Source organism: Schistocerca nitens, chromosome 1 (genome assembly GCF_023898315.1).
Source record: "Schistocerca nitens isolate TAMUIC-IGC-003100 chromosome 1, iqSchNite1.1, whole genome shotgun sequence".
NCBI lineage: Eukaryota > Metazoa > Arthropoda > Insecta > Orthoptera > Acrididae > Schistocerca > Schistocerca nitens.
The window spans coordinates 616,520,333-616,535,611 of NC_064614.1; positions in this window are offsets into that span (position 1 = coordinate 616,520,333).

Here is a 15,279-nt window from a genome sequence, read left to right on the forward strand (position 1 = left end):
AGTGTTGCCAACGTTGTCACTATGGTTTCTTGAATCTTATTTGTCTCTCCGTCTTTAGTCCATTATATATGTTACGCTATTTAATTCAGTTACTGAGTATTTATTTATTGTCTAAAAGAAATGAAGGAATAATGATAGAGTTTTAATTTTGTGTGGTAAGTAACATTAGTACAATGAAATGAAATAACACACATATAATGAACTACGGAGAGAGGAAAAAACATATATAAAAGAAAAATTAGTGGCAATGTTGGCAACAATACAAAACACGATATACACCTAGAAGTGTGCAAATAAATAATGATCAGTGGTGTACGAAATTATGCTGTGTTTAACGTCAAAAATACATATTTATGAAACGTAGAGTAGAATTAGACCAAAATTATCAGTGCCTAACGAAGAATGTAATCAAAAAGGTGCTAGCAGACGGTATTCCATGATGTAGGTGAAAAACCAAGCCGAAATTACGGTGCATAAAAATCAACAATTTGTCAACGAAATGTTTCTCGATCTAGAAAACAAATGAAATTATAAATATCGTTAATTACAGACCACTGATGATACTTTATTTCTTAGGAGAGCTACATGCATTTGCTTGCAGTTATAACGACGGAACAAAAATATCCTCAGAAACTTGAATTGAAACGACCGCATACATAATGTTACTGGAAAAGCAAACCAACGACTGCGATTTTTGGCTGAGCACTTAGGAAATGCAACAGGTCTGCTGAAGTGAGTGCATACACTACACTTGCCCATGCTCTCCTGGAATACTTCTACGTGGTATGGCATCCGCATCAGACAGGATTGATAGACTGCGTCTAAAAAATTCTACGAAAGGCACCTCTTTCTTTATTACTGTGAAACCGATGAGGGAGTGCCATTTATATAATAAGCCAACCGGGATGGTAATCTTTAAAATGAAAGTGTTTTCCATTGCGGCAGGATCTTCTCAAGAAATTTAAGTCACCAATCTTCTGCCGGTCGGGGTTGGCCGAGCGGTTCTAGGTGCTACAGTCTGGAACCGCGCGATCGCTACGGTCGCAGGTTCTAATCCTGCCCCATGCATGGGTGTGTGTGATGTCCGTAGGTTGGTTAGGTTTAAGTAGTTCTAAGTTCTAGGGGACTGATGACCTCAGAAGTTAAGTCCCATAGTGCTCAGAGCCATTTGCACCATTTTTGAGCCAACCTTCTTCTCCAAAATCGAAAATATGTTGTTTGTGCCCATATACGTAGGAATAAATGATTATCGTAATAAAGTAAGAGATATAAGAACTCTCTGTTCGACAGAGGAATGGTAGAGAAATAGTGATTAAGTGCTTCGATGAAACCTCTTCCAGGAAGTTGAGGGTGAACTGCAGAGTATTCATGTAGTTGTAGAAGTAGAAATATGAAAGGCATGAAGAATACAGATTTAGAATATTATTAAAGTTTTTTTTGTTGTAAAGCTATAAGACGTTTCACACAAAAAATTAGAAGGCATTACTTTTCAGCACGCCCTGCAATATAACATATGGGCAGCTGAGCCGTACTTCATCTGTCGTGCACCATATTCTACATTGAAACATAAGTAGGTCTTTTACCATGAAATATCTGGTACTTGGAAATGAATTGAGTTTCTTTCAGAAAAGACTGCAGAACGTAAAAAATGAGTGCCATCATTAAAAATTGGAATCAGAAAATATAACCAGCTTTCGTTGTATTGATGGCTAGAGGCGAAAGTAAGAGACATGTACAGGGGTAAAACACTTCCTCCTAAAAAGCGGAGCCGAGGATTTTGGGAATTCGTGGTTGGTGCTGATGTAAGTACAAGCAATTACTTGTCCCACGCCAAGTTTAACTTTACACGTCGCTACACGTTGTTTTCCTGGGAAATAAGGGAGTCTCGTAGTTATTAATGGAAATAGGTGAGGGGTGAAGGGAACAAGATGAGACGTTTGTAGTTCACGAGAATCTGGCGATGTTAATGAGGGCGTAGATTTCAGTTTCTCTGCTTTTGTCACTTGTTTCGACAACTCTGAAATCTCAGAAACACCCCCAATGTCTAGGACGAGTGGAAAACAAACCGTTCACCTAATCATTCGTAGATTTTACATTTGCCTAATACAGAAGCGCGAAGCGAAATGCCGAGAATAGGGTTTTGGGAATTTCGTTCTCGTGCTGTTTGTGGAAGAGTGTATTCCTGTGTACTGTGTTTGAGGTTCATCTGAGCGTGTGAAGTATCAGCTTTGATCCACCTCACGTAAGTCCCGCAGTGAGACTGGCGTGATTCGAGTTCGCTGCTTATCACACTTCTGTATTCCTTGCTTTCCTTAGAAAGTTAAGATGAATGTTGGGGCTATTTCAAAAATGGTTCAAATGGCTCTGAGCACTATGGGACTCAACTGCTGAGGTTATTAGTCCCCTAGAACTTAGAACTAGTTAAACCTAACTAACCTAAGGACATCACAAACATCCATGCCCGAGGCAGGATTCGAACCGGCGACCGTAGCGGTCTTGCGGTTCCAGACTGAAGCGCCTTTAACCGCACGGCCACTTCGGCCGGCTGGGGCTATTTCTTTGAATATGGTGTTGTACTGTGGCGGAATAAAATGAACCTTGTTACAATATAACAACGAGTGTACATCTATTATGAATTACTGTAATGGTTAAAATTATGTATACAAAACGAAAGTAATAGTCCGCAGCACTTCATGAACTCTAGCCAGAACAAATTTCATGCACTGAACACTTCCTGTATGTATTACTTTCTGAAATCCTTCTGTCAGTAACCAACGATTATGCACTTAAATGGTGAGTAAAGCCATGCTAGTATCGATCCTACGTTACTCCTTTCCAGTGCAAGTTTTAATCACGTGCGTACATACAACCTTACGCCATTACGTATCTGAGTGACATGTTAGCGATGATGATGATGGTTTGTGGGGCGCTCAACATAGTGGTCATCAACGCCCGTATAAGTTTCAAATCTTTCCATTTCCAGTCTCGGCACTTCCCGAATGATGATGAGATGATGAGGACAACACAACCACCGAGACCCCGAGCGGAAAATATCTAGCAAAAACATCCAGTTATCATTAAGAAGTTGCGTATACGTGTTCCAATTTCTAATAGTCTGTTTAACCGCGAATTTATTTCTGTGCAGACTCAAGTACCAACAATCAATAAAACTTCTTTTATACATACATTTTTATACATACATTTGTATAATTTTTATACGTACATCTTGTAATAAATAAATCAAATTAGCTTCCATCTTTTGGCAAAATAGTTAATATAAATTGATGTTATACTTCAACATGTGAATATCTAACAAGTGACGAACTAACTGTGTTTGTTGGTTGGTTGATCAAAGGGAGGAGACCAAACAACGATGCCGTCTGTCCCATTGGGTTAGGAAAGTATGGGGAAGGAAGCCGGCCGTGCCCTTTCAAAGGAACCATCCCGGCATTTGCCGGAAGCGGTTTAACGAAATCACGGAAAGTCTAAATCAGGATGGCCGGACGTGTGTTTGAACCGTCGTCCTACTGCATGCGAGTCCAGTGTGGTAACCACTGCGCCATTTCACCCGGTAGGTGTGTTGTTATTTGTTAAAAAGGTCGCGTTTCTCTACCGCTTAGTTCAGTTACTATATCATTAAATCACAGATCCTTTTGGTTAATCAAAAAATTCAGTTATAACAAGCATAGTGCCACAGTGATTGATATGCGGTTCATTACCGTTTTATTATACGCCATGTAGCTTTAAGCAGTTGGCCACTACTATATCGCTGACTTACGTAAATAATAATATTAGCTTTTACTAACACTTGAGATAGATTCTACATCCACTGTCTCTACTTGGGTAAACCTAGCCATAACAAAGTTTATTCTACTTACAGTTAATCGAAATATATGCAGTACCTGCAAACCTTCCATCTTTTGTCATATAAATTTTGCTAATTTCAAGCAAGATCAAATCAACCGCCAAGTCAGGAGTATTATTTTGATCGTCCCCTTATTATTTATCCATGAAGTAGAAAGCGAAGGGAGTTGTCATTACGTCACAAACTTTAAGCCGACGTCCGCCATGTTATACAGCCCAACCTCCATGGTCCGCCGCGCTTACTTGCTCGTACCCAGTTTCAACCGTTGGGAATAACTGTTGAATTTTGTGGTCGTTGAATTTTGAAACTTATTCATTTGGTGGACGCCGCTGAGGACCGAGTACGCTCGAAATTGTGCCCACCGTTCCGATGCATGGCCGTGAACGGTACCATAAGATCGGAAAGTGTCCATGACGTTGATTGCCGGAGTTTGAACAGCAGTTCAAGGACCCGAAAGGTTCGCGTGACTAATCCTGTGTGATCGACAGTCACTGGTTCAACGTTACCATCGGCGTAGCAGAAACAGCCCGTGCAGCCTGTTCCGAAGGATGTTATCGCAAGTCGCGTCGTCGGTGACTTTCACGTACCCCGTACTGTTGAATACTGATAGGTGGATGCCCACTATGTCGTTTGCCGGGATTTTGGCTACATCAAGAAGAAACCGCTCTACCTAGAGTGCTTTTGGTCTTGCATAGTCACTGCAGAACGTGTATGGAATTTGTTTACCATTGCTCTGGAGTAGTATAAGGCGCAGAAGATAAACAAAACTAGCACGCGTGCTCCGCAAGCGAAAATACGGAAAGACCGCACTGCTCGGCTTCTAAAGCCGGACTTGTGACTGGGATACCCAAGTACGACTCACGATCTGTCCTTGCAGCTGTACTCGCGTTACTATATCATCTCCTACCATCTAAACTTCACACCTTCCAGACTGTGGCTAAAACATAATATTCTTTCTTCCAGGAGTGCTAGTGCCGCAAGTTCCACACGAGGACTTGGGTGTGGTGTGGAAGGTAGGAAATGAGCTGCTGGAGGAAGTAAGGCTGAAGAGTCGTGCGTGGTCAGCTCAGCAGGTACAGCACTTGCTCGCGAAAGTCAGAGGTTCTGATTTCGAGTCACTGTACGGCTCGATCTGCAAGGAAACGTTCTTGTGTAGTTTAAGCATAGTACTGATGTACCTTCTAAATAATAATTTGTACTCCCGCTGTGGTACATTGCGTCGTAGGTCCTTTACAGAATAAAAATTTTTACGCATCTTTCTTCTCGGGTTAAACGCTGTGTTAATGTCTTCACTTCTAAACAGTATTATGAAGCCATGTGTAGCCTTTATTACGGAATGGAGGAGAACTTGTCCTCCAGCCAGCAGCTAGACATCTGTATCGATGTCTCTCTCAGTGAAGGTGAAGCACAAAAATATGGGTAGACTATAGCCTAATTCTGATCCGGAACTCACAATCTAAATCAATTACGTTGACATGCATGCGCATACAGGGATGGACTCACATATTCAGATAAATATTTTTTGTAATTTTCTCTGGGACAGATGACAGTGTTGTCACACAAAATAAATGAACGGTTCTGACTAAGGTTTTTGAAGGCTTCGCTTGGTTGTCAAGCGGATGCTGAAGGTGACATATTTGACTATAAAGAACGATGCTCTACAACAGTCCACCAAAATCACAAGAGAAAAAAAAGAGAATTTTACACCGGCTGTGTAAGACTCCATTGTGTGATGAATGGATTATTAATTTTGAAGTTGATGATTTCTTTAATATTTCTGAATGACATTCAGATTAGCCGAGACTTGATATTAATTAACAAAACAAGTGTCCAATTACTTACTGCACACCAGTAAATTTCTCTAAGGACTATGAGACTTAACATCTGAGGTCATCAGTCCCCTAGACGTAGAACTACTTAAACCTAACTAACCTAAGGGCATCACACACATCCATGCCGGAGGCAGGATTCGAACCTGCGACCGGAGCAACAGCGCGGTTCAGTACTGAAGCGTCTAAAACCGTTCGGCCACAGCGGCCTGCAAAATGTCTATTCGAAGAAACGTATTTTGGTAGGTAGACACATTAATAATGTAGCGTCTAATGCCTTATTTATTTATTAATGGCCGTTACAAGTCAGTTTTTAGGCTCACATGTAAGTCTGGAAGCAGATAAAGGGTTTTGGCTGTATTCCATATCCCATATCAGGTGACATCTCGTTTTTAAGGCATACATAAGACATTCAGAAGTTATACCAACTGCTGATGTTAGTTAATTAATTACTTAATATACACTCCAGGAAATGGAAAAAAGAACACATTGACACCGGTGTGTCAGGCCCACCATACTTGCTCCGTACACTGCGAGAGGGCTGTACAAGCAATGATCACACGCACGGCACAGCGGACACACCAGGAACCGCGGTGTTGGCCGTCGAATGGCGCTAGCTGCGCAGTATTTGTGCACCGCCGCCGTCAGTGTCAGCAAGTTTGCCGTGGCATACGGAGCTCCATCGCAGTCTTTAACACTGGTAGCATGCCGCGACAGCGTGGACGTGAACCGTATGTGCAATTGACGGGCTTTGAGCGAGGGCGTATAGTGGGCATGCGGGAGGCCGGGTGGACGTACCGCCGAATTGCTCGACACGTGGGGCGTGAGGTCTCCACAGTACATCGATGTTGTCGCCAGTGGTCGGCGGAAGGTGCACGTGCCCGTCGACCTGGGACCGGACCGCAGCGACGCACGGATGCACGCCAAGACCGTAGGATCCTACGCAGTGCCGTAGGGGACCGCACCGCCACTTCCCAGCAAATTAGGGACACTGTTGCTCCTGGGGTATCGGCAAGGACCATTCGCAACCGTCTCCATGAAGCTGGGCTACGGTCCCGCACACCGTTAGGCCGTCTTCCGCTCACGCCCCAACATCGTGCAGCCCGCCTCCAGTGGTGTCGCGACAGGCGTGAATGGAGGGACGAATGGAGACGTGTCGTCTTCAGCGATGAGAGTCGCTTCTGCCTTGGTGCCAATGATGGTCGTATGCGTGTTTGGCGCCGTGCAGGTGAGCGCCACAATCAGGACTGCATACGACCGAGGCACACAGGGCCAACACCCGGCATCATGGTGTGGGGAGCGATCTCCTACACTGGCCGTACACCACTGGTGATCGTCGAGGGGACACTGAATAGTGCACGGTACATCCAAACCGTCATCGAACCCATCGTTCTACCATTCCTAGACCGGCAAGGGAACTTGCTGTTCCAACAGGACAATGCACGTCCACATGTATCCCGTGCCACCCAACGTGCTCTAGAAGGTGTAAGTCAACTACCCTGGCCAGCAAGATCTCCGGATCTGTCCCCCATTGAGCATGTTTGGGACTGGATGAAGCGTCGTCTCACGCGGTGTGCACGTCCAGCACGAACGCTGGTCCAACTGAGGCGCCAGGTGGAAATGGCATGGCAAGCCGTTCCACAGGACTACATCCAGCATCTCTACGATCGTCTCCATGGGAGAATAGCAGCCTGCATTGCTGCGAAAGGTGGATATACACTGTACTAGTGCCGACATTGTGCATGCTCTGTTGCCTGTGTCTATGTGCCTGTGGTTCTGTCAGTGTGATCATGTGATGTATCTGACCCCAGGAATGTGTCAATAAAGTTTCCCCTTCCTGGGACAATGAATTCACGGTGTTCTTATTTCAATTTCCAGGAGTGTATTTAGTTTTGTCTAACGTCTACATAACAGTTTTAGCTTCATCACTGAAATCTAGCAGCTAGTCAATCTCTCCGTGGTTTAGTATGAACAACCTTGATAATGTCTTTGTTCCATATACTCACAATGCTCTGAAACTCCATTTGCTTCAAGAAAACCTTCTCGTGGCTCAGTGTTGCCGCGGAAACCAAAACAGACTTGTCTACTTGCTGACGTTCTCTTACCCTCTTGGCATCTCGTGCGGGGTTAATTATGAGCTGCTGTACTTGTCAGCTCCCACATATTAATGCCAGGCAGAACCAGAGCTGAAATTTTTCTTAAGCATTTCCAATTTTCTTCTCTGCTATTATGTACATGGGAATGTTCCTGTGCGGTGTATAATGACCTGCGTCTAGAGTTAAACAACAATCTTCAATTGTCTTTTGAGCGGGATTTTTACTGCAAGTCTGTATTCGAGTATTCCAAAGAAGAATTCGTGCTCTTATTGTCTCATGAGTAAGGAGAAAGCCGATAGTTTTTTCAGTCGAGGTAAATTATGGGTGCAGCGGAGTGTGCGCTGATATGAAACTTCCTGGCAGATTAAAAGTGTGTGCCAGACCGAGACTAGAACTCGGGACCTTTGCCTTTCGCGGGCAAGTGCTCTACCAACTAAACTACCCAAGCAAGACTCACGCCCCGTCCTCACAGCTTCCAAGCTTTAGAGAAGCTCTCCTGCGAACCATGCAGAACTAGCACTCATGTCTCCCAATATCCTTTCTTTCAGGAGTGCTAGTTCTTCAAGGTTCGCAGGAGAGCTTCTGTAAAGTTTGGAAGGTAGGAGACGAGATACTGGCAGAAGTAAAGCTGTGAGGGCGGGGCGTGAGTCGTGCTTGGGTAGCTCAGTCAGCCGGCACGGTAGCTCAGCGTGTTCGGTCAGAGGGCTGCTCACCCTCTGTAATAAATAAAACTGTGTAAAAAAAAATCAACGATCAACTTGAACGGGTATCTTGTGACGTCCGCCCAGACCAAACTCAACGAACAATACTGGACAAAATGAAATAAAAGAAAAACATGAAAAAAGGAGTTGGTAGAGCACTTGCTCGAAAAGGCAAATGTCCCGAGTTCGAGTCTCGGCCCGGCACACAATTTTAATTTGCCAGGAAGTTTTAAATTGTGGGTATTTAGCTCCACCTATTAAGCCGAAGACTGTTTCTTTTAATGCTCATGTATGTTTTATTAGCTTCGTGCCATCTTCGTGGGTACTTTTATTCAGTTCTTATTTTGTAAAATATTGTAGATGGGAAGGTTCAAAATAATATAAGGCTGGTATTACAGAACCTAATATCCATTGTAACACAACTGAATAAAGGAAAACACTGAAGATGACTGAAAGGTGCTGAAACATGTGAGCGCAAGAAAAGAACAGTCATTTAATTAACGAGAAAACATGAATTCCTATTATTCGTAATGCGTATAGGAGTGGTGGCAGAGCACCAAACTGAAATAAATGAGGGTATATTAACAGTTAATTACCGTGATAACGTATTTGTATTGTACATGGCTGTGCTGGTTCCAAAAAAATGGTTCAAATGGCTCTGAGCACTATGGCACTTAACATCTGAGGTCACCAGTCCCATATAACTTAGAACTACTTAAGCCTAACTAACCTAAGGACATCACACACATCCATGCCAGAGGCAGGATTCGAACCTGCGACCGTAGCAGTCGCGTGGTTCCGGACTGAAGCGCCTAGAACTGCTCGACCACCCCGGCCGGCCAAGGCTGTGATGGTATTCTGCATTTCCTTTTATCTCATTATCAGACGTCAATAGCTGTGAGTCTCTGGACAAAGGCAGCCCCCAGAGCCCTGACTCCTTGCTGATGCCTGCAGATCAAGAGATGTCAACTAACCGGTAAATCCCACACGTCGCATGTGCCATCAGTTTCTCTCTATCCTTGCTTCTTATAAACCAGCTACTGGACACAAAAATTACATCAAACTGATTCATCACCAGCAAGTTTCCCTGAGCAGAGAGGGGAGAAAGTGAATGCGAAATGACAGAGTTGATTTCATTAATGGTGTGAGGGAATTATACTGCTCCCATTTCAGTTTTACGCGGAACAACAGGTACAACGAGTCAGGAGGTAATAGGCCCATTTATTCGCAGTCTGCTTCCCGGCTTGGAAAGCTTTGGCCGTAGAGCGACCAAAACGGAAACACCATGACGATCCGCCACGCAATCATTACCTGACCAGCGGACCGCGGCCGCGAGCGGCGTGCGTGCGAATTGCAATTAAAGCGGAGTAGCGGGTAGTGGTTGCGTGAGGGTGGGGGGAGGAGGGGGGAGGGGCGGTCGGGCATTTCCCGGCGAGCGTCGCACCGGCTATGTGGCTCTGGATGTGGATGTGGATGTGCGACGGGATGTGGACGGACTGCAGGCCGCTCCGCTATGCCAGGAACGCAGCCAGGGTTCGGCCGCCGCTTGCCGCCTGCTCCGTGTTTTACGACACTCCCGGCCGTGTCAATACCGTGCCTTTATCGGTTAATTCTGTTTGTGGAGCAACGCAGTGCCATCCAGCCTCCCACAATTATTTCACCTAACAACATGCCACTGCAGTATCACTAACTCCCTCGTTGCACGCGACTTTCAACTGAGCGGAAATTTTTCGATGCCACATCGCTTGACAATATCGTTGGCTCTTTTCGCCAACCGACTGATTTCTTTTTTTAAAAAATAATTTTAGGTATTAGGCAGCGCTATTTTTAAATGCTAAAGCAACTAAATTTCCGACGTTTCGGCCGACTTGTAAGAAAGATCGTAGCAATGAGAGAAAAGAGGAGCTGATTTCGTTTAACTGAAAATTAAAATGTTACTTAACAGTGTAGAACGAGTTCAAAACCAAATGGCTCTAAGCACTATGGGACTTAACATCTGAGGTCATCACTCCCCTAGAACTTAGAACTACTTAAACATAACTAACCTAAGGACATCACACACATCCATGCGCGAGGCAGGATTCGAACCTACGACCATAGCAGCAGCGCTGTTCCGGACTGGAGCGCCTAGAACCGTTCGGTCACAGCAGCCAGCAGAACGTGTTCAGAGAATTTTATTACTATTTATCTGATCCAAGGAAAATCGAGTGAATGATCTTAACCCTTGAGTTTAACTAGCCCTCTTTTATAGTAAATTTATCATACTTTAATATCACAGTAATCGTAGATTCGTAGAGCTGAAACCAAACAATTGTGGAACACGAATAGCCTCTTCGCTCAGCGCCGTCGCTGCTGTTAAACTATGTAGATATCTGTAACTTGAGCTCTTTTTATTCACGATTTACGCTAGACAAGCCAGAGACTAAGTAGATAGATGCAGTGAATATTGACTGCTGGCTTGCTATTCAGATAAAGCTTTACTATTCAAAGACTGTTCCGCTGAAAAGGGATGTAATTCATTGGAATTGGACCGTGCGTAGGTTAGATCTAGAAATCAGTCTTCACTGGACCCGACTGTTTATGTGTGTACGTATAGATTCTTACACGTTCCAGCGATCTTCAAAACATGATATTACTCACCTTTTAAAGTAAGCTGTTTGTTTGCTGTTACTAGGTGCTAAGCACTGAATATTGATATATAAATCATGTTTTCTGTAAATCACCGTTCCCTCAAGCAACCTTTTCTGTTGAAAACTTCATATTGTCGCGAAAAATATGTGCCGGTGGCACAGCTAATCGTCAATCACACAGTGCAATTGAACTACTACACTTGCTGCGTTCCTGTTCAGCGTGGTAAATGGATCGCAGCAAGTCAGTCGAAACATCGAAAATTCAGTTGCTGTAGCGTTTTACAATGACACAGCCTAACGTCCAAAATTATTTTAATCAGAATGACGCTGGTCGTGGAACCTAAAATGATTTATTATACTCGTCACGTAACGTGGAACTCCATCCAAATCCTACGTTCCTAACAATCACTTTCACAAATTTCTCCGCCAGTACTGCTTAATGAAAAGTTTCTTTTACGTGAATGAAAGTACCGATAGTCAAATACACTACTGGCCATTAAAATTGCTACACCACGAAGATGACGTGCTACAGACGCTAAATTTAACCGATAGGAAGATGTTGTGATATGCAAATGATTAGCTTGCCAGAGCATTCACACAAGTTTGGCACCGGTGGCGACACCTACAACGTGCTGACATGAGGAAAGTTTCCAACCGATTTCTCGTACACAAACAGCAGTTGACCGGCGTTGCCTGGTGAAACGTTGTTGTGATGCCTCGTGTAAGGAGGAGAAATGCGTACCATCACGTTTCCGACTTTGATAAAGGTCGGATTGTAGCCTATCGCGATTTCGGTTTATCGTATCGCGACATTGCAGCTCGTGTTGGTCGAGATCCAATGTCTGTTAGCAGAATATGGAATCGGTGGGTTCAGGAGGGTAATACGTAACGCCGTGCTGGATCCCAACGTCCTCGTATCACTAGCAGTCGAGATGACAGGCATCTTATCCGGGTGTAACGCGGTGTAACGGGTCGTGCAGTCACGAACAGTTCGACGACATTTGCAGCAGCGTGGACTATAAGAGCGGAGATCATGGCTGCGGTTACCCTTGACGCTGCATCACAGACAGGAGCTCTGTTTGACTCAATGCCGAGGCGCATCAAGGCCGTTATTACGGCCAAAGGTGGTTGTTCTGGGTACTGATTTCTCACGATCTATGCACCCAAATTGCGTGAAAATGTAATCACATGTCAGTTTTAGTATAATATATTTGTCCAGTGAATACCCGTTTATCATCTTCATTTCTTCTTGGTGTAGCAATTTTAATGGCTCAAATGGTTCAAATGGCTCTGAGCACTATGGGACTCAACTGCTGTGGTCATTAGTCCCCTAGAACTTAGAACTACGTAAACCTAACTAACCTAAGGACATCACACACATCCATGCCCGGGGCAGGATTCGAACCTGCGACCGTAGCAGTCGCACGGTTCCTGACTGCGCGCCTAGAACCGCGAGACCACCGCGGCCGGCAGCAATTTTAATGGCCAGTAGTATATTTGTCGAGAATAATGATTGAAACCAACTAGTTGAAAAGAATTGAAAATTTTTCCTACCCTGAGAAGGGCAGGGAAATGTGGCGATTTGCTGTATACTTAACTAATGCAGTGAGACACAGGTAATAGAATAATATTTTAACTACGATACCATGATTCTAATGTATGGTACACAATCCACCTCGTCGATAAACTGCCTTTAACATCCTTTTCTATCTTCAGCGGAAATCATTTCCTCTTCACCTGGGCATCATAACTTTCAATACGCATAACGTATGCTTTTTAGATTATTCAGCAGGTCTACATTTAAATATTTTTGGACGTATATCTAAAACCAATAGAAATATTTATCGTTCATTCAATCGTTAGCTTATTTGTTTTTTTTTTTTTTTTCACTTTTGAGAACGAATGGAGACCCTTAAAATGACTCGTGAACACATTGTCTGATTTACATTCTACATCCGAATTTTTCTTTGTTGTTTTTCCAGTTTATTTGCTTTCAGTTCGTGCTCATTCAGCCATCTCAGTAATGGAAAGACGATACGACAGAGTATTGAAGACGACTGTCTTTGTCAGTTACGATGATACGAATGTAAGCGCAACACAATAACCAGTCCCCGAGCGGGAAAATCTCCGATACGACCGGGAATCGAACGCAGGACTCGAGGTAGGACGTCTCACACACGGAAAATCATGTGCGACAAAGCATGGGGCGGAGGGTGTTTGACGGTGCACGCTGCTTAATTCGCCGCCTCGACTCGGCTTGCATAGTGAAGCCACCGTGGTGCGTTGACAGACGGCTTGTTCAACATTGAAATAGATAAGCGCATGTCACTTACTAGAGTAATGGAACAATCTGCTCCTAATATTGCAAAAATTTTCGGAAGTCAACTTAAATCGAGATGGAAACTTCGTTATTTTTTGTGAGTTGTGACGATAAAGCCAGACGTCTAATTTGCGGTGCAGTAATTACGTGTGTAAGAAAATCTTAAATTGAAAGACCCTACCGCAAACTGCATTTAGAAAAGTATAACGAAATCGTAAAGGCTGCCAGAGAGGAAGAATTAAAAAAGTTGTAAACTCTTGAAGAAGTGAGTTCTGTGTCAAGAAATGAGGTTTGCATCACTACTTAAGCATGTTTGTTCTGGTTAAAGATCCTGCGACACATACTGAAGTTTGTTTACATTCCTCTCAGATGTGTTTTCGTTTTCGCTTCTATTATACCTAACACAAACTTTTTCCTCTAATTTAGGACGAAGAAGATGAAGGGTGCTGTGCAAGGACCCTTAGAGCTAGTTATAAAGTTTCTCTATGTTTAGCAAGATCTGGGAAGGGCCATTGATAAAGAGTTTTTTGTTGGACGTAATAGGGACATTGAATCCCACATTAGCTCCCGCATGCAGCAGGATACCACTTTCCAAGATGATCATATTTTGGCGAATCATCGTCATTGGTAGGAATTTGGAGGGACAATTGGTAGCTGAAACTAAAAGCCTCCTAGCGTCCTCCATCGCACTTGAGTCCACGGGCATTAGCGACTCGGCTCAGATAGTCTTTTTTTTCCATGGCGTGGACGACGACATACATCTAACGGAGGAGCTTCTGGATATGGTTTCGAAGAAGGACACTGATACAAGGGCGAATGTTCTAGAGGCAAATGAAATGGCAACTGAAGGAATAGCACTCACTTGGGGAAAAACTACTTCTGACCACGGACGGGGCCCTAGCAATGCACGGTAAAGCAAAAGGGTTTATTGGCCTACTGTGGAAAAAGCTGAATGTGTCGAATTTACCTTGTTTCACTGTTGCGAACTCCAAGAGGCTCTAGGTGTAAAGGTTGTCGTCTGCAAGACGTTATGAACGTTATGAGCTAGATAAGTGATACACAAATTTGAACTTGAATATGGCATGTGGATGTTTAAAAGCGCTTTGTTGTAAACGTTATTATGGTTTTGTTTGACAGCATCTGTGAAGGAAGCTGCACCCTCTGAAAAAAAAAAGAACTAGAGTCCAAAATTAAAGCAACAAACTGTTATATCTCCTCCTGTGTCTAATTCACGATATAGTCATACAAGCTGTCAACAGATGCCCTTACGATCGTACTCTGCATCGAAGATGGCATTCCGATCAAAGGACAACAACGCCAGCAATGACGTCAGGGCACCTATCAAGCGGGGCAGTGTTTGTAGCGTAGTCCCACATCCACAGCTGCTGTGTACACAGTCACAGGCGGTGCATTATGGCACAGAGAATACGCCTACAGACTCTCTCCTGTGGAGGGCCATAGGAAGAATGGAATAAGAGAGTCGCAAACTGATGTGGCCCGATGGCTTAACGTGAATCGTTCTGTTGTTTCTCGGATGAGGCTACGGTTTGCACAGGAAAATGAATCCCGGAGAGCAGGGCAGGGCCGACCACGTGTGACATCAGAAAGAGTGGAACGTTGGTTGGCTGTAAGGGCACGACGGTACCGCCTGAGTACTGCTCGGCAATTGGCATCTGACCTTGCAGCATCCCCTGGACGGGTTGTGTGGAGGCAAACGGTGTACAGAAGGCTTCAGCAGAGTGGCCTTTATTGTCAAACACCTGCTATCTGTTTACTTCTGGCGTGTCTTCACAGAAGGGATCGTCTAGAATGGAGCCGCCAACATGCCACCTGAACGG